Genomic DNA, 20,961 nt, shown 5'->3' with positions numbered 1-20,961 from the left:
CCATTGATCCATTTACCAGACCTCTTTCAACATGTAAATTCCTTCTTAAAATTATACAGCAATTTAAGCACACATTCAGAGTCTTTTCAAAACCTGCAGTTTTAGATATAGTCTTCTCTAATGAATCCAATTTTGTTTTCAAATTCTCAGACAAAATAATTGTAGATCCCATATGCTCTACTCTGTCAATAGCTTCCAGTTTCACAATCTCTTGGTTTTCTAAATGCAACATTTTGTTGTTGAAGATGGCACATTCTGCAAGAGTTGGCATCAAACATATTCCAGATTTCTTCTCAGTAATTTTCTGAAAAATATTCTCAGGCACAACTTCTTGTTCTGGATATAAATTTGACAGTAATCGTGCATGTAAAGCTTCTTTCCCATGCTCGGTCACTTTTCCAATTCTAACATCTTGTAGAATATTCTTGTAAACTTCATCCTTCGCATGACGCATATTTTCATGCAGTTCAGCATAATTGAAGTTTAACCATATATTGACGTTGCCAATGCTCCCTAGGCACTTCCTGGTATCTTCATGCGTGAGCATTTTGAACACAGGTTGTCCTTTCACTGGTGTCAGCTGCAGAAGATCTCCAAAAACAATGATGTGTTTGCCACCAAATAACACATCATACTCTGTTTTAAGAACTTCTTGCATTCTCAAATGCACAAAGGCAAGCATGACATTGGAAACCATGCTTACTTCGTCAATGATAAGAAGTTTCATTTTCCTCAAGACTCTTGAAACTTCACAACAAGCATCTCCAGATAACTTGTGGTATTGTAATTTGTTATCATGCTCCACTGGCAGCATCAGTAGACGATGCAAAGTAATACCTTTAATGTTATGTGCTGCCAGTCCAGTTGGAGCGGTGACAACACAAGACAGCGATGACTCAGTCCTTTCCTTCAAATAACATGAGATTGCTTTAATGAGGAAACTCTTTCCAGTTCCCGCTTCTCCACTCACGTACAGTCGGACAGGCTTCAACGACGTACATGAGCACTCTTTCTTCTCATGACTTAATCCGTGATCAATTTGCTTGGTAACTTCGTCATATATTTTCCTCTGCTCAACGTTGAGTTGTCTTTCCAAGTCTACTAAGTTAACCGCATCCTCCTGAGCATGTGCCATGGCTCTTTCCACTTCATTCATGGCAGTGGCAGCTTCATTTTCAATAACAGGGCCTCCTAGTGGATCCTGACTCAATGAAACAGAACTCTGACTGTCCTGAGAACTGTCTCTGGCAATCTCGGCTGCAATCGTTGCTTCCTGCTCGATTTCCGCATTCAACATTTCTACATATTTGGGAAAAGCAGGACATTCTATGGTCTCCTTGGCGGCAGTGAAAGAGTCTTCATAACAGAGGAAATCTCCAAGCAGTTCCTCTTCTGCACGCCAAGGCTTGAAAAGTTGCAAAAGTGCTAAATAGAAAAACTCCTTTTTTTCAGGAGATTCGCCACTCAATTTTCGATGGTTTACCAAGTGGTATTTTCTTTGCTTTACCAGACATCCCTCACTTCCAATTACAACATACACTCCTTTATCAGTATCTTCTTTGATGTTCCTCTTGAATATATAATTTTGTAGAACCTCATACAGACAAACATTCTCGAGGTGACTGCTTCGATTTGGATAATATGTATCCAACATGTTGGTCTTCAAAATGTCGGTACTGTTTGGCTCCTTTTCCGCCAAATACTCAATTTCCCGCACAGGTTTCAGAACTCGATTACGCGTTGCAGCAAGACCAAGACTCGCCCAAACGATACTCCTAGATTTGGCATAGAGACTTGCTGAAGACAAGCGGTCAGAACATTCGTAAGCTCCGATTTCTCGATGCGACAACATCTTCAGACTGAAACTGTACAACTTCTTACTGAGGCTCTTTTCATGGGAAATGTCCTCCCACATATCCTTCAATTCTGTCTTTTCTTTTTTGGTGATGTAAGATGTCACATACCGAGCCACAGCCATACAGTTATCAGCCACAAACTGTATATCCATGTTAGCATTCCACATGGACAAAATCACTGGGTTGTAGTCGTTGATGTACTTGGACTCTTCGTTCCTCTTCAAATTGTATGTGTTTTTAGGTGATTTCTTCATCACATTATGTCGCAGCGAAGACATCAAACTGTTTACTCTTCCTTTAGAAATCACCGGTCGTGGAAAGCCAAAACGACATTTGGTGTAGAACTTGTCCTTGTTTCTGAATTTACGACGACAGTACTTTCCACAACGATGGCTTTGGAAACGTAGAACTTTTTCTCTTAGGCTTTTCTTCTCCTTTGCGTTTGGAACAGCACACGTAGAATACTGTTGTATGAAACTCATCACTGAGTCTTCTGGATCTGTTCCAAATTTAGGTGCATCCTTGATCCACAGCAGCATATGTATATGAGGAGCACCTCTTGCTTGGTAGTCCTTTCTCCAGAAGAAATCCAACACCTCTCCAAGAGGTGGATTCTTCTTATTCATGATGAAAGACATCATAGCTTCAAATCTATGATTGAAGTACCTGCATATATTGACTGGATATAAAGAGCACAGTTCTCCGGGTGTCTTGAATTCAATGTTTTCGATGTTTCCATTTGCCTCTCGTAGAAATTCAAGTAAGTCTTCCCAGCCATACTCGGCACAGCTCAGAGTGAGAAACCATGTGGGAGTTCCTAAGTTGCTCAGCATACATTTTAAATCACCATGACGACGGTACCAGTACTCATTAGTACCACGCTGACACGCCATGAGATTAATCAGGTGAGAATCCAAAATACTGTCTTGGACATTGACTTTATCCATAAAGTCACTTGCCGAGATGTTTTGCATCTGTGTACCACTTTTTAAGATGTGGTTCACTGCATATGACAGTCCAGACAGATCGCTTTCAAACAGGAGATGAAACAAATAGGGAATGCATTGTCGAAACCTAGCATCTTCTGCATACAATCGTAAAGTCCGGTATTCAGAAGCAGGAATTTGATGAGGTCGCTCATCATATCTTCCTCCTTGACCTGTTGGAAATAGCTGTGGGAAACACTGAGCTTCCAAACTTTCCTCCCAGACACTAATGGGACTCCCTTTGGCTTGTTTCATTTGAAACAACTCAATAGCATTCCCCATGACTTCCTTGGAATGCAAAGGATGAACACTATAATGTTCATATATTTCTTCACTTTTAGAGGGTTCTACTTTCTCAATTTGACCAGTACACAAATCGCTATCCTCTTCCTCACTTACTTCCTCTTCTGCAACATATACATTCTTATAGTACTTATTTTTTTTTTCAAATACAATGTTGCCTTTTTGACTTTCCTAACATCCACTAAATCTTGCCATATTTTCTTATTCTTTGTCGGAACCCCATTAACTAAGATAACCAGAGGTTCCTCTTCCACTTTTTCTACTCCAATTGTGTTAATGTTTTTCTTCAAATCTAGAGGCAAATAAACAACTCTTCCCTTTAATCCTCTCTGTAAATCTGATGGAGGCAATTTCCCTGTCTTTGGCTCCATTCTTACAATAGCCTGAAAGGGATGGATACTTTGAATCAAAATAGATTCATAAGTATTTAAATCCTTCAATTCAGAAGGAATCTCAACCAATTCCAGATTATTATGAACCGCTCTAGCAGGCATCTGGTTTTGATTTAATTTATTACAACAATAAGTACACACACGTTGATCCAATCCCAAATCAAAACAATTTTCTACCATCAAGTATGTAGCGAAATCCTTCCATTCACTATTATTTTCCCTTTCACTTTTTGCATATAAATCCACTAAATTAGTCTGATTCTTATAATAAGTGCGTCGACAACACACACAAGTGAAACTAGGCCTCTCACTTGATTTCACCTGAAACGTGGCAATTTCCTTCTGAAAATTATCTGTACTGGAAACCTGTACACTATCTTCCACATTACCCTCTTCTTCTGGGTCAATTTCAACATTCTCCTCTTTACTTCCAAAGTAACAAAACTCAATTTCTTCACACATATTCTTCACATCTATTTCAGAACCATGCAAAAGAGCAGCGCATAATTGTTTAAGCATAACTGTTGGACTCTTAGCATAATACAACATTCTAACTAATTTCCTCACTTTATTATGATGCACTGCTAGCATCCTGAAATGATGAAAAACACTCTGGCATACTCTCCTGGAAAGACAAGCCAGTGAATGACCATGCAAACCTGTCACTTCTCTCACTCTGCAAGGGTCTAATTCTTGCAACAACTTCATTTTCTGCTTCAAACTTTTCTTATTAAATGTCCGTACAAAATCACAAAGCAAATTGATAGAATCCTGTCGCACACTGCAAATACTACTACACTTCCAGGTGTACACAGGTCCCTTAGGACGTCTTCCTAAAACCTCATTACCTAACACATCCTCTGCCTCTGTTGTCACAAGTTTTTCTTTTTCAACTGGACAACCATCTTTCACCTCATAAGCTCGACCGCTGGTGTCAACTGCATGCACCAAATCATTATCCTGGAAATAACTCTCCTCATTGAAAAATGCCTCACAACTTGAACTATGCATCCATTCTCCGGAAAAAACGTCACAAAAATTACTACGATTAACTGTTCTCTTCCATCTACTATTTCTTTTGAAATCATAAATTGCCTTGTTTAGCTTCCTAATTCTATTGATTATCAAAATAAATAACTTTCGTTTAATTTCAAACGCCTGATCAATAACTTTCTCAACTTTTTTTTTCTCTTATAAAAAACCACTTTCTGTTGACCTTTCTTAATATTTTTTAGCAAATTGCCAATTATCCTGTTGCGGAACATTCGTTTACGAATGTCCCTAAACTGTTGTTTCCTTCTACTATCATGCACAGAGTTATCTCTTGCTCTAGCAGTAACATTTTTGATTGGCCTTTCCTTTCCGTTTAAATTGCTTCTCTTTTTCTGGACAAAAACATTTTCTGTAGTACTACTTTTTTTTCTAGAAATGTTTCTTATGAATGTTTTCGTGGTCTTACCCGGTGCTTTCTTGGTGACTTGACGATTTTTTATTGTAGAGGACTGCTGCATTATTTCATGGACCTGCTGTCTTTGACGTTTTGCAGCCTTTTTAATTCTATCTTTGGTTGGCATTCTCAAATTTTGAAATGATCTGCAGTTGAATCTGTGGTAAAATATAATAAAAAATGTTATTAACCACTATTACCAAACAGTAAATCAATAACAGTCCTCAAAAACTTAACACACTACTTGACATTTTTACATAGAATATTTTTTAGTGCTTTGGCAAATTTAGAATACACAAATAGCAGAAAAGAAATGGAATTCTTCTTTATTTTACCTGTGCTGTTTTTTATGTGAATCTGATCTAATTTAATGAGCATATTTTAATATTTTATTGAAGACACTACACATAACCTGTTTTTGAAGGTGTGTTTAATTTTAAATGAAACCGTTTACATTTTTACTTTTAATTTCTTCTAACTTTTAAAAATAAATGTTTATAGTTCCATAGGCTCAAGCAGGTCAGCTTCCCAACCTATGTCATACAATTCTGACAAATCAGCATCCTCATCATAGTCTTCTTCATCCTCAGGATTTAAATCATTGTATTGTATTGTATTGTATTTATTATTTGTAACGCGCAACTGTCACCCTACGGGTATCCTGGCGCCAACAGGAAGTAGTCAGATGGAAACAAACAATACACTGGCTGTCATGTCCTACAAAAACAAACCGCCTGGACTGTTAGATAGGCTAAGTGGATCATCTAAGGGATCCACTTCCACTGACGTTTCAATCACAAGTTCAACGATAAGATCAAGATCAACTGATTCCTCATTATCACTCATGCTTGATGTTGTTGTTATCTTTAAAAAAAGAGAACAACAATGAGATGTTGCAGAGTAAGGCACAAATGTCAGAGACTATAATAGTAAAATTGTTTAACAAGAGTAACATTTTGCAGCTATTATTTAGCCATGTCCACCGACTCTTTTTACCCTGCTCATACTTAAATGTAAAGGGGCAGATTTATGTTAACTGGCGCATCCCCGGGGATGCACCAGTTAACGTACACCGCTGCTCTGCCACCCATGGTGTGCCGCATTTACAATGTGGAGCACCATTGAGTAAAAACAGCACAGATGCGTCATGCATCTGTGCCGCAAAAGCAGCACATTGCACGAATCACGTCGTAAACACGACATGTCTACTGCAATGCACAGGAAGAAGCCACACATTGCATGGTGCTTCACTCCTTATGCCTGTTTCAAACAGGCGTAAGGATTTGATTCAGCAATGCTATAAATCTGACTCAGTGAAATCTTCTAAATTTCACTGTGTTAGTTTTACAGGGCTTTCATGCAAATGAATGCCCACCCTGCAACAAAACACCTATATGAAACCTGACGCAACTTTCCTGTGGCACAGGCCTTTACAGCATAACACATCTGCCTAGATGCTTCAAGTTGTAAATATGTCACCACATAGCAAATCTTTTGCACCGCCGCTGCGTCACAACAGTGACGCTCGGTGACGGAAAAGAGGCATACACCTATCATAAATCTGTCCCTAACATTTTAAATGATTGATTCAGGATGACGATAAGGTGTGGCCTATCCAGAGGTTTGTTTAAGGTGAGGCCTACTCAGGGTTGCAGATGAAATTTACGCTTGTTGAAGAGTACAGAGGAGATAATACATGTGAAGGCCTACCAATGAAGTAAGTTATGTCCACTTCACTCTTCAAGAAAGGCCAGACCTCTTCTGTGTCTGTGGACAGACCTAAACCTCATCTACACAATGTCATTTGTAAACTTAGGAAACACATGTGATGTAATCGAAAAATATGTAGTTTCTTTTCCTCATTTCACAATCACATCACCTGTGTTTCCTTTGCTTAGGTATCTCATAGTGCAGATGGACTCTAGCATATCAAAGACTACACATAAGTTGAGCAGTGTATACAACAATTTTCACATTTACAGAAGATTCAGCTTCTTATCTTGTTGGAGATGAAATGAGGCCTGTCTTGCAACATGGTGCATGTTTGGATCACTGCTGCATCAATTTCATGTGGCACGGGACTTTACAGCATGACACATCTGCCTAGATGCATCAAGTTGTAAATATGTCACCACATAGGAAATCTTTTGCACCACCGCTGCGTCACAAAAGTGACGCACAGCGGCGCAAAAGAGTCACACACCTATCATAAATCTGTCCCTAACATTTTAAATGATTGATTCAGGGTGACGATAAGGTGTGGCCTATCCAGAGGTTTGTTTGAGGTGAGGCCTACTCAGGGTTGCAGATGAGAATTACACTTGTTGAAGAGTACAGAGGAGATAATACATGTGAAGACCTACCAATGAAGTAAGTCATATCCACTTCACTCTTGAACAAAGGCCATACCTCTTCTGTGTCCGTGGACAGACCTAAACCTCATCTGCACAATGTCATTTGTAAATTTTGGAAACACAGGTGATGTAATTGAAAAATATGGAGTTTCTTTTCCTCATTTCACAATCACATTACCTGTGTTTCCTTTGCTTAGGTATCTCATAGTGCAGATGGACTCTAGCATATCAAAGAGTACACATAAGTTGAGCACTGTATACAACAATTTTGACATTTACAGAAGATTCAGCATCTTATCTTGTTGGAAATGAAATGAGGCCTATCTTGCAACATGGTGCATCTTTTGCATCACTGCTGCATCGGTTTCATGTGGCACGGTATTTTACAGCATGACACATCTGCCTAGATGCATCAAGTTGTAAATATGTCACCACATAGGAAATCTTTTGCACCACCGCTGCGTCACAAAAGTGACGCACAGTGGCGCAAAAGAGTCACACACCTATCATAAATCTGTCCCTAACATTTTAAATGATTGATTCAGGATGACGATAAGGTGTGACCTATCCAGAGGTTTGTTTGAGGTGAGGCCTACTCAGGGTTGCAGATGAGATTTACACTTGTTGAAGAGTATAGAGCAGATAATACATGTGCAGGCCTACCAATGAAGTAAGTCATATCCACTTCACTCTTGAACAAAGGCCAGACCTCTTCTGTGTCCGTGGACAGACCTAAACCTCATCTGCACAATGTCATTCGGAAACTTAGGAAACACAGGTGATGTAATTGAAAAATATGGAGTTTCCTTTCCTCATTTCACAATCACATCACCTGTGTTTCCTTTGCTTAGGTATCTCATAGTGCAGATGGACTCTAGCATATCAAAGAGTACACAGAAGTTGAGCAGTGTATACAACAATTTTGACATTTACAAAACATTCAGCTTCTTATCTTGTTGGAGATGAAATGAGGCCTGTCTTGCAACATGGTGCATATTTTGCATCACTGCTGCATCGGTTTCATGTGGCACGGGACTTTACAGCATGACACATCTGCCTAGATGCATCAAGTTGTAAATATGTCACCACATAGGAAATCTTTTGCACCACCGCTGCGTCACAAAAGTGACGCACAGTGGCGCAAAAGAGTCACACACCTATCATAAATCTGTCCCTAACATTTTAAATGATTGATTCAGGATGACGATAAGGTGTGACCTATCCAGAGGTTTGTTTGAGGTGAGGCCTACTCAGGGTTGCAGATGAGATTTACACTTGTTGAAGAGTATAGAGCAGATAATAGATGTGCAGGCCTACCAATGAAGTAAGTCATATCCACTTCACTCTTGAACAAAGGCCATACCTCTTCTGTGTCCGTGGACAGACCTAAACCTCATCTGCACAATGTCATTCGGAAACTTAGGAAACACAGGTGATGTAATTGAAAAATATGGAGTTTCTTTTCCTCATTTCACAATCACATCACCTGTGTTTCCTTTGATTAGGTATCTCATAGTACAGATGGACTCTAGCATATCAAAGAGTACACAGAAGTTGAGCAGTGTATACAACAATTTTGACATTTACAAAACATTCAGCTTCTTATCTTGTTGGAGATGAAATGAGGCCTGTCTTGCAATATGGTGCATATTTTGCATCACTGCTGCATCGGTTTCATGTGGCACGGGACTTTACAGCATGACACATCTGCCTAGATGCATCAAGTTGTAAATATGTCACCACATAGGAAATCTTTTGCACCACCGCTGCGTCACAAAAGTGATGCACAGCGGCGAAAAAAAGTCACACACCTATCATAAATAAAATGACTTAAAAAGGCCTAAGACACATGAAAGCGTTATTTTTAAGGCCCTTGCAACATTTCTGGGTCATTTTTGACATGGCTATGTTAGTCAAAGAATTAAAATCTAAATTTGCCAAGCACAGATGTGGGCATATTTACAAGGACCTTGCACCAAAGGGAAAGGTCTTAAATTAAAATGGAAAAAATAACATCAGAGAGACTCAAAGGCCTTATAAATATGCCCCAAGCAACCTATGAAGCTCTAGCAGTACATATCAAGAAACCTAATTGTTTTAAAAAATCGTTTTTAAACACATCATCTAAAGGAATTATATATCTACATTCAAGGAGAAATGACTTAAAATGGCCTAAGACACATGAAATCGTTTTTTTTAAGGCCCTTGCTACATTTTTGGGTCATTTTTGACATGGCTATGTTAGTCAAAGAATTAAAATCTAAATTTGCCAAGCACAGATGTGGGCATATTTACAAGGACCTTGCACCAAAGGGAAAGGTCTTAAATTAAAATGGAAAAAATAACATCAGAGAGACTCAAAGGCCTTATAAATATGCCCCAAGCAACCTATGAAGCTCTAGCAGTACATATCAAGAAACCTAATTGTTTTAAAAAATCGTTTTTAAACACATCATCTAAATGAATTATATATCTACATTCAAGGAGAAATGACTTAAAATAGCCTAAGACACATGAAATCGTTTTTTAAGGCCCTTGCAACATTTTTGTGTCACTTTTAACATGGCTATGTTAGTCAAAGAATTAAAATCTAAATTTGCCAAGCACAGATGGGGGCATATTTACAAGGACCTTGCACCAAAGGGAAAGGTCTTAAATTAAAATGGAAAAAATAACATCAGAGAGACTCAAAGGCCTTATAAATATGCCCCAAGCAACCTATGAAGCTCTAGCAGTACATATCAAGAAACCTAATTGTGGAGGCGGAGCCAAGTCGGCATCGAAGATGGCCGCTCAGTCCCCCGGCTCCGTGTGTCATCTCCTCCTCCGGACGCCTTCCGCTTGCGGTCCTGAGTGACAATGGACGCGAGCGGGCGCAGGAGCAGCTCCGGATCTTGATGGCGCGTCCCCGAGGTCTGTACTACCTCCACAAGGGGAGAAACGGAAGGTGGCGTTTGCGGCCTGTGGCAGCGTGAAGACCGGGGACTCGCCTGAAGGCTGATCCGGCCGCCAGTCGAACAACAACGGCCACCGGTTGCAGTGGGGGCCGGTCGGCGCCGGATTGAATCGGGTCGGCCGATTTTCGGGTCGCTCGCCCACCTGATGGGGGACATGCCTACGAGACCGACTATTCTTGGTTTCCCTGGGTTGTTTGTCCCCCCCCCTTCTTGTTTTTGGAACTTTACTCGGCTGCCGCCGGGGACCGTGGCTGGTCCTGTCCCGCTCATTGCGGGAGAATCCTGAACTTGAGCTCAGTTGCATTTTGTAGCGCGGACTTCCCCCGGCGGCGGTGTGTTTTTGGTCGAGTCTCCGCTGTTTCAGTGCCCTGATCGTTATCCCAGGACGCCTGATGCCCGGCTGCGCATACCTTGGCCCTGATCTCGGATGGTACTTCCTCGGAACGTAATGGAGGGGGCAGAGTGCCACACCCGCGATACTACTCCCTGGCCTGATTCCTGTCCTATGGAGGAAGGGCGCTTGACGACATGGGGGACATGGAGCAGACCTACATCTTGGCGATTTCCCTGTTGCCTAAGCTAATCTCCGTTTTATTTGCTCGCAGGATGCCCGATCACTGGGTGGTATGCTGGAGGGTGTTGTCTTTGTTACGGACCTACTGAGCCCGACTGGTGCGTTGCTTACCCAGGCGCGATAAGATGGCGCCGGTACTGATATCCTGTAACCTGTAACATGGGCTCTCGAGCTATCTCCAGTGGGTGACGTTTGTGATCTGTGACTATCCGTGGGCCCCTGCCTGGAACCGAATTAGGGACTTTGTTTTCACGCCATGCTGTTGATATATTCGGTTCTGCTCTGCCCTCCCTTTACACTGTGACGCTCTTTTCCCTGATCTGACTTTTTGATTGCGACGTGGCAATCATGTTGCTGTGTCAGGTTTGATCCACCACGCTGGCGGGGAGCGGGCGCGGATGTGGTCTGCTCGCAGTGTGACACTACAGACTTGATGTTGTTTCGATTTCCTCCGCTATCTTTAATCCTTATGATTGCTGACTTGGGGTGTGACGATTTGGTGGGCCATTGTGATGTGCGCAGGACGGGTCAAAGACAAATCCTGTTTCTTCCGTTTCGATATTTCCTGCCTGCGGGGTTCAAGGGGGATGTGTGACGTATTGCTTTATTTCTGTTGTCATGCTGGGCTGCTCCTGTGCCTCGTGCATTGTTCTATTCTGTTGCGTTAATGCGGGGGTGTATTATGTCCTGTCTACATTCGTTCCTTGCTGAGGGAGGGCCGGGGGACTGTTAGAGGGCTCCCCTCCATTTTCCATTTCCTTCTTTTCTTCCCTCGCTTGGGTTCCTTCTTTAGACTAGGTGGGTGGTAGTTTCATTTCTCTATCTTCTACATTTCGGGTTTCATGACAGGGGCGACAGGCACTCTGCTGAGGGGGAGGCCGTAGCTGGAGGCAGGGGTGCAGGGTGGGGGGTATTCTTCGTTTTTCTTTCTCTTTTTCAGTTTCTAGGGCCTCTATTTCTTCTTGTTCTGCTTGCCTTTTTCACTTCTTTCTTTCCCCCTTTCTCTATGGGATTCCGAATGATGGGTGGTTTACCGTATGCTCTTGTGTCTTCAACCAGTATGGGGGATGTTCTAATGACTTCTTATTAGATCCAGTGGGCGGGTGCTGCGCGGGGGGGCGTGCTGTAATGTTTGTTGTTTATCCGGTTTTAATGCGTGTTCTTGCATGCGCCCCGCTTGCAGTGGTCCCGAATGTGCATATCCTGCTTTTTGAAGTCCCCTACGCCTGGCGTTACTACATTGTATGTCATCGGATCCTGTTCTTTTTTTGATTCTTCTCATAGAAAAATGAAACCTCTCTTATCCTAGCGCCGTTATGGTGCGATAGTGTCCTGGTTGTTATTCTGGACTTTTCGTGGCGGGTTGTATGTGGTTTGCATTATTGATTTGCCCTGCCCGTCTTTGTGATGATAGCCGGCTATGTTTCTGCTGGCTGGTGATTGTATCTGCCTTATGTTACAATAAAGGTTTTCACAAAAAAAAAAAAAAAAAAAGAAACCTAATTGTTTTAAAAAATCGTTTTTAAACACATCATCTAAATGAATTATATATCTACATTCAAGGAGAAATGACTTAAAATGGACTAAGACACATGAAATCGTTTTTTTTTAAGGCCCTTGCAACATTTTTGTGTCACTTTTAACATGGCTATGTAACACAAAGAAACAAAATCTATTTGTAAAACACTTGACACCAAGCAACATTTTAAATACACAACTTTCTTCATAATTTTCTCCCAAAACCATACTATTCTCTATCTAAATTAAATGAATCTTTTCTCACCTTAGCAAATACTTTATGAGTTTCAAAACAGTCTCAGAAACACACCAAATTGTCTTTAGCAGAGCAAAAGGTATGCACTCCAGAGTCTGCAGCTATGAAAAGCACAGAAATGCTGTAACTCATCACACATATCTCTCATGTCACCCAATCAAAACTCTTCCCTCACTTTTTTCAAATCAACACCCTTCCCCCCTCTGGCCTTTCTGCCTTTTTTGCATAGCAACCACCTCCTGAAAGACCTCTGATGTTTGCAAGTTCACGCAGCAATGTTTCAATTGAACTCTGAACTCTCAGTGCACCTGCGTATCCAGTGCAATCTTTCATTAAATGATTTTTTCTTGACCATTCAAATTACATCTTTCAAAGAACACATCCATGCACCCTAACTTTCTGTTTTCAGCAATCAAAATCCACCAATCACTGCTACTGCTTCCTTAACACAGAAACTCCACAGTTTTTTTAATTTTAAACTCTTTTTTTTCCAACTGCCATTTCATTGCCACACTTCATCTGACTGCAGCAGAACCTTCTCTCACCATGTTTTCTGTCTGGATTGTTGGACATAGTTACATCTACTGGGCTCAAAGGTATGCTGAGAACAGAAATTTACCTAATCTCAATTTACAAGATGTGGAAATTAAGTGGTTTGGCCACAGAGGATTAAAATGTCACCAATTGATACGATTGGTGAAAACCTTTATGCATTTGCCTAAACCTGACCTGTTAATTGTGCACTGTGGAGGTAATGACTTGGGCACTTTGACTGGTGTAGGTCTGGAAATGCTTTTAAAGGACACCTTTGAGCAATTGATGGCACTTTTTCCTCAAACTGCCTTGGTATATTCAAATATATGCCAAAGACAGAAATGGAGGTGGTCGAACCAATTTTGTCCACAAATTGAGAAGTCGAGGAAGCATGTAAACAAATCTGTTTCAGCTTACATGAGAGACCATGGAATGGGCTCCATGTACAACAATAACTTGCGTTACTACATGCAAGATATCTACAGAGGTGATGGAGTTCACTTCTCAGATGAGGGCAACAGAGTTTTCATTTTGAATTTAAGACTGTGCATTGGTACCTACTTATAAGTACCTAAATGTACCATAAACCCAAAAGCTCTTCTCAGAGCTACCCTACATCTGATCACTCACAATTATTATTTTACTCTAACTTTTTTCACAAATTTTCAACAAAGTACGCTCCCGGAGCGCTACCCGGTACGCGAACCGGAAGCTAACCGCGCGAAATTTTCAAAAAAAATGTTTTTTTTCCGCACATATGGGCCTCCTCAGCCACCCTCAGAAAACCTAGGGGGTCAAGATACGTCTACCGTGCCTCCTTCTACCCATTCTGAACATTATTTGCCCTCCATCTTGTATTTTAATTCGACCGAAACACAAAATGGTGGACTCCCGTAACGCTGCAGGTTCGCGTACCGGGGCGCTCACCGGGAAGCGCTCCATTAAAAAAGGTGGGAAAGTAATTTACAGAAGAAACCCTGGAGACACTTTCACCAAATATAGAATTGCTCATACTACATACCAATCCCTACCATTTTCACTAATTTGGTTGGAATTCCATTTAGTTATTTAGCCTGTAGACCTCTCTAAATACCCTGAGGTAAATTACTTCACAAAACACATCTGAAGTGTTGGAATTGACAACCAATTAAAATGTTACTTTCATTTTCTACTTTTTTTACCTGACATTTGATTGGTTATGTACCTGAATCAGGCGCGGTGCGTCCATTGGGGCGTAGGGGCGTAGCCCCACTAAGCCCAATGGACCCACCGCGTCGTCACGAAAATACAAAAACAACAAATACTGAAATAATCTTGCTCGCTACCTGCCGCCCGGGAATCCGGGAGACACCCGACTTTTCCGTGCGGGGGGGGCGGATGGGCCTGCTGCATCTGCGCAAGTTGATTTATGGGCAGAATCATGTTTGCGCATGCGCAGATTGATTCCCTGTGCATTTCCCCTTAGAGAGAGGACCTGGGGGCGGGCCGCAGCCCCCGGGGTTACAGGGGGACTGGGCGAGGAGTCATGGTGCCCCCCCAGCCAATCCTGACGGTTAGCGCGGCCGACTTTGGTGCTGGGAAACCAGGTTCCAGCCTCTTATTGTAAATAATCGTGAAATGGGAGGAGAATGTATAGATTTGTGTCAGAAGAATTGGCACATATTTAAACTCGAAGTCTTATTGTTTCATCGTGAAAAGTAGCATTCAATGGGATTAAAAATGTGGTCGGCAGTGAACTGCTTCAGAGAGCAAAGCAAGAAAAGAAGTTCAGGTGGAAATCAGACGTATGAATTGAGGCCGGTTATCACTGTCACGCTGTAGTCGGAAGGATGTTCACACTCTTGTCAAAGCCATTTTATTCATTCACCTTGTTACTCTTATTGGACTTTATAAGCAGGAGTCTGCCCGATTTACCAAGACAAATAGGGCTCAGTTTGAGCAAAGATTTACGCTTCAATAAATCACGGAACTTAAAATAAAACAGAAAAAGAATGTGGGTTTCTGAGGAAATAGTAGCATTTACGTCACCCATCTGTATGCGTGTAACTACACGCATACAGATGGGTGGATGCATGAATGAATGATGGATGCAGGATGGATGGGTGGATGGATGGGTGGATGCATGAATGAATGATGGATGCAGGATGGATGGGTGGATGGATGGGTGGATGGATGGATGATGGATGCAGGATGGGTGGATGGGTGGATGCATGAATGAATGATGAATGCAGGATGGATGGATGGATGGATGAGTGGATGGATGAATGGATGCAGGAATGGATGCAGGATGGATGGATGCATGAATGAATGATGGATGCAGGATGGATGGGTGGATGGATGCATGAATGAATGATGGATGCAGGATGGATGGATGGATGGATGAATGGATGGGTGAATGGATGAATGGATGCAGGATGGATGGATGGATGCATGAATGAATGATGGATGCAGGATGGATGATGGATGGGTGAATGGATGAATGGATGCAGGAATGGATGCAGGATGGATGATGGATGGGTGGATGGATGGATGGATGGGTGGATGGGTGAATGGATGCAGGATGGATGATGGATGGGTGAATGGATGAATGGATGCAGGATGGATGATGGATGGGTGGATGGATGGGTGGATGAATGAATGATGGATGCAGGATGGATGGGTGGATGGATGGGTGGATGCATGAATGAATGATGGATGCAGGATGGATGGATGGATGGATGAGTGGATGGATGAATGGATGCAGGAATGGATGCAGGGTGGATGGATGCATGAATGAATGATGGATGCAGGATGGATGGGTGGATGGATGCATGAATGAATGATGGATGCAGGATGGATGGATGGATGGATGAATGGATGGGTGAATGGATGAATGGATGCAGGATGGATGGATGGATGCATGAATGAATGATGGATGCAGGATGGATGGATGGGTGGATGCATGAATGAATGATGGATGCAGAATTGATGGATGGGTGGATGCATGAATGAATGAATGATGTATGGAAGCAGGATGGGTGGGTGGATGGATGGATGGGTGGATGCATGAATGATGTATGGATGGATGCAAGGTGGTTCGGGCTCGCTCGCTGCGCTCGCTCGCTGTGCTCGCTGCGGTGCAATATGCAAATTAGTTTACGCCTCACCACTTTCAAATGTCACCAGCCGCCCCTGACCTGAATATATATAAAAAAAGAGAGAGAAACACAGCCATTTTGACTACTACTTCCTGGTGTACATTTCAATAGGATTTTCAGTAATTACTTCAACTTCTTTATAAAGGTAAGTTGTTATTTTAAAAACTGAAGTATATTGTGCACTTTAAGTTAATATGGTACATTTTTTCTGATAGTTATATACTATCCCTCTGTAGTAGTTATACATTTAGATAGACTTCTCTGTTATAGTTATGGATGGAGTTAGGCTTGTCTTGTATAATTATGAATTTATTTACCTTAAATCACATACACTTTTTTATATTCCTACTTCCACTCTGATACTATACACTGCCCAAAGATAAATTCACTGTTAAAAACTGCCTATCTAAAATTAATCCCAACAGTGCCCTATCTCTACTAATATATTTTTTTTAATGCAAATTTCAGGCAAAATGGAAGGCGAACAGAAAATTTCATTTGAAATTGTCCTTCCAGAGACCAACGAAGAAATCTTTGATCCAAATGACATTAATTTTATGGATGAAACTTGGGACGAAGAACTACTGCAATGTGTGCAATCAGTAGATGTCCTCCTTGAAAATGAGGACATTTTACACACTCAAACATTACAAGCTATGTTCAATGAAAATAACGACATTTCAGACAGTGAAATGTTAGACATTTTATTAAATTTTGAAACACAATCACAATAATAAATAATTGCTTAAAAAATAAAGAAATTAAACAAAAATCAACAAAACAAACAATCAATTAACATACAATATTTGAAAAGTCTATCATACTTTTTTCCTTATAGTACGCTCCCCAGAGCGCTTCCCGGTGCGCGTACCGGGCGCTCCCCACGCAAAAAAAACAAAAAAAATGTATTACTTTTTTTTGCCCCGCGGGGCCCTTTTAAAGCCTCCACATAAAACCTAGGGGGTCAGGGAGGATCTACTATGCCCCCTTATGGTCATTTCCCCCTTTGTTTTTGCCTCCTCTTGTCTCTCGATCCTACCGAGAGACAAGATGGCGGCCGCTCCGGACTGTTTAGAATGTTGACAGACACCGGAGAGCCAATCAGCTTCGCTACGCAAAGTTCCGTTACGCGTCAGGTACGCGAACCGGAGCGCTGCCCGGAGCGCGCTTACAGATATATATCTTTTTTTGAACGTTAATTTCTCAAAATCCACTGGATCACATATATTGAGACCTAGCAAAGGCACATCGGGCTACCAGTCCCTACAATTTTGCCAAGTTTCGTGCAAATCCATTCAGCCGTTCGGGCTAAAAGTGAGGCCAACCGCCCTATGGAAATTAACATGGGAAAAACACGTTTTGGGACCCCCCTTTTTTCTCAGCCCCCCCTTGACAAACCCCCCCAAATTTTCAGTATCTGCTCAGAAACAAAATGTTCCATTTTCCTGAAAATTTCAGCCAATTCCGTCCACAAACGCCAAAGTTATTAGACATAGAATTTTCAAAAATCCCATAGAGAAAAAATCCTAACTATATATACCTACTGGCGACCGCCAGCAGGTAATACTAGCAGCCCGTCCAGACGTTGTCCGGGTATGAATTGCTGCCGGCCAGTAGTATACTGTTTTGTAGGATTTCGTTTTGATAGCATTTCTTATCTGTGACAGGCCTGTGAAACGCTCCGATTCACAGTGCACTGCTGATGCACTTAAGAGTGCGCGATCAGTAGGGTGTGAACTCGAGTTTTCCTACTTTATTTTTCCTTGAAATAATATATAGCGCAAACTCGACAACATGGCATGAGCACAATTTACATTACAGAAGAACACATTCATTTGTGGTAGGCACGGGGAGACAAAGCGATTTGCCTGGAATCACAGGATGTTGAGCTGATGCCGAGATTAGAACGTAGCTCCCCTGCTCTAAAGTTCGCAATTCTAGAACTTGTGGCGGGAGGTGTGTCTAAAAGTGTATGTTGGTGCTGGCCATCAATGAGAGAGACCTGTGCATTTTTCAAATCGGTGGTGAAAAAATATGAGTATGTTGCTGGAGATGTGGGCCGCCGTGCCACCAATGTACTTACTTGGGGAGGGTAAACACCCATTATTCCGCAACTTTCTTTCCGCATACCATCACTCCGCATACGTTCATTACGAAAGTACCATGACTCCGCAATGCCATTATAATGCATGGCATTACATTTCATATGCTTTTACCACACATACATTTACATCGAAATTCGTTGTAAATGCATGAATGGTAAAAGCATGTTTTTTTTAAATGTTTGGATAAGGTAAGTATGGGTATAGGGGTATATGTTTGGGGTACTGAGGTATATGTTTTGGGGTGTTTGGGTATTTTAAGGGTTCAGATATAGTTTTGGGTTATGGGGTACAGGGGTAGTTGTAGGGGTTAGGGATGGGTATGGGTTTTGGGGTACAGGGGTATTTTTAGGGTTCAGGCCTAGGTTTGGTTTTTGGGGTATTGGGGTATTTTTAGGGTTCAGGGGTAGGTTTGGGTTTTGGCGTACAGGGGTATTTTAAGGGTTCAGGGCTAGGTTTGGGTTTTGGGGTACAGGGGTATTTTTAGGGTTCAGGGTTAGGTTTGGGTTTTGGGGTACAGGGGTATTTTAGGGTTCAGGGGTAGGTTTGGGTTTTGGGATACAGGGTTATTTTTATGGTTCAGGTCTAGGTTTGGGTTTTAGGGTACAGGGGTATTTTTAGGGTTCAGGGGTAGGTTTGGGTTTTGGGGTACAGGGGTATTTTAAGGTCCAGGGGTAGGTTTGGGTTTGGGGTACAGGGGTATTTTTAGCGTTCAGGGGTAGGTTTGGGTTTTGGGGTACAGGGGTATTTTTAGGGTTCAGGGGTAGGTTTGGGTTTTGAGGTACAGGGGTATTTATAGGGTTCAGGGCTAGGTTTGGGTTTTGGGGTACAGGGGTATGTTTAGGGTTTAGGGATAAGTTTGAGTTTTTGGGTACAGGGTATATTTATAGTGTTAAGACGGGTTAGTGTTTAAGGGTGTTGGGGTATTTTAAGGAGTAAGGGTGGACACCCGGAGCTGGAATGTTTTTTTCTCCCGTAAACCCGCGCCCCGCACACGCCCACAGCACACGATATGAGACATGGCATGAAGGGCTGCTTAAAGCAAAAACAACAGTCGATGGACAGAATGCAGAACAATGTCATACATTCTCCCAAGTACAGAGATCTGGGCCTAAATAAATCAGTTTTTTGCATTCCACAGCACCCCAGTTCAGACATGGCCATATGCAAATCAGCCTTGACCCTGTGCTTCATGGGAACAGTCCAGCCCAAACTGCCAAGCCATGTCTTTCCTGGACCGGAATCAAGCACCCTAGGACCAGTTTCTGGCTATCAACCACCTTCAGCCAGAATAGCTTGACTCCAGTGGTGTGGACAGCATGGGACTCACGTCTGAGCCTACCCATCCAACTCGGGGTGACAAATGCAAAAACAATAGTTGATGAACAGAATGCAGAACAATGTCATACATTCACCCCAGTACAGAGATATGGGCCTAAATCCATTGTGTTTTTGCACTCCACACCACCCCAGTTCAGACATGGATATGCAAATCAGCCTTGACCCTGTGCCTCATGGGAACAGTCCAGCCCAAAGGGCGGAACGTACCACACACCCCCAGCGTTTGTCAGGCCCCCCAGCACACGCCCACAGCACAACGCAGACACGCCCACAAGGGACTACTTTGCTGGCACGGTTCTTTTACCTTTTAAATGTATATGGTGGGCGTCTGCATAGCCTATGTCCTTCTGCTGCAACTGCCCTTTCCAACGCTGTATTGGGTGTTGTGATTGGTGCTGTGGTTCCTGAGATTACCTGCCTCAAAGGTTTGGGCTCTCTCTTTATTATATTAGTACTAGCAGCCCGTCCCGACGTTGTCCGGGAGCAATTAGGCTTCAGGGCCCCCGCCCGACCCGACGTTGTCCGTGGGTCCCCCGTAGCCTTCCTCCATATATTGCAGTATTATACCTCTATGTTATTTTGTACGCTTTTGTAACCTGCACACATCACTTTTTCCTCCTGTAATGCAGTATATACCTCTGTTTACTTTGTACGCTTTTGTAACCTGCACACGTCACTTTTTCCTCCTGTAATGCACCGTTTGGCTCACTTTTGTAATGCACCGTTTGCTTCCTCTTGTATTTTGTCGGCTCACAATTGTCATTTTTGCTTCATTTAATGTAACGTTTGCTTTTGTATTTTGCCGCCGCTCACCACTCCTAAATAAATAAATAAATAACCTACCTCATCCGCCGCTCACCGCTCCTCCCCGCCTGTCCGCCGCTCCTCCCCGCCTGTCCGCCGCTCCTCCCCGCCTGTCCGCCGCTCCTCACCGCCTGTCCACTGCTCCTCACCGCCTGTCCGCCGCTCCTCACCGCCTGTCCGCCGCTCCTCACCGATCCTCCCCGCCCTCATGTCCACCGGTCCTCTTCGCGGTCCTGTACGCCGCTCCTCCCTGCACTCCTAACGTCAGCACGCACGTCGCGGACGGCGCTTCTTCCAAGGGACTACTTTTTTTTTTTGGTAAATTTTTGAAATTACGTATATTTATTACGTTTATATAGCCTATGTCCATCTGCACACCCTGACGATTACAACGATGTAT

The 20,961-nt window shown here is 42.5% G+C and overlaps 1 long non-coding RNA gene across 1 annotated transcript in view; it reads left to right on the top strand.

The window, feature by feature from the left end:
• LOC144807867 (uncharacterized) overlaps window positions 1-20,961 on the top strand; it is a 351,958-nt gene that overhangs the window by 64,420 nt on the left and 266,577 nt on the right. The gene's annotated exons all lie outside the window — the stretch shown is intronic.

Source organism: Lissotriton helveticus, chromosome 1_2 (genome assembly GCF_964261635.1).
Source record: "Lissotriton helveticus chromosome 1_2, aLisHel1.1, whole genome shotgun sequence".
Taxonomy (NCBI): Eukaryota; Metazoa; Chordata; class Amphibia; order Caudata; family Salamandridae; genus Lissotriton; species Lissotriton helveticus.
Note: the sequence above shows the minus strand (reverse complement) of the source record. Positions and strands in the feature narration are given on the sequence as shown.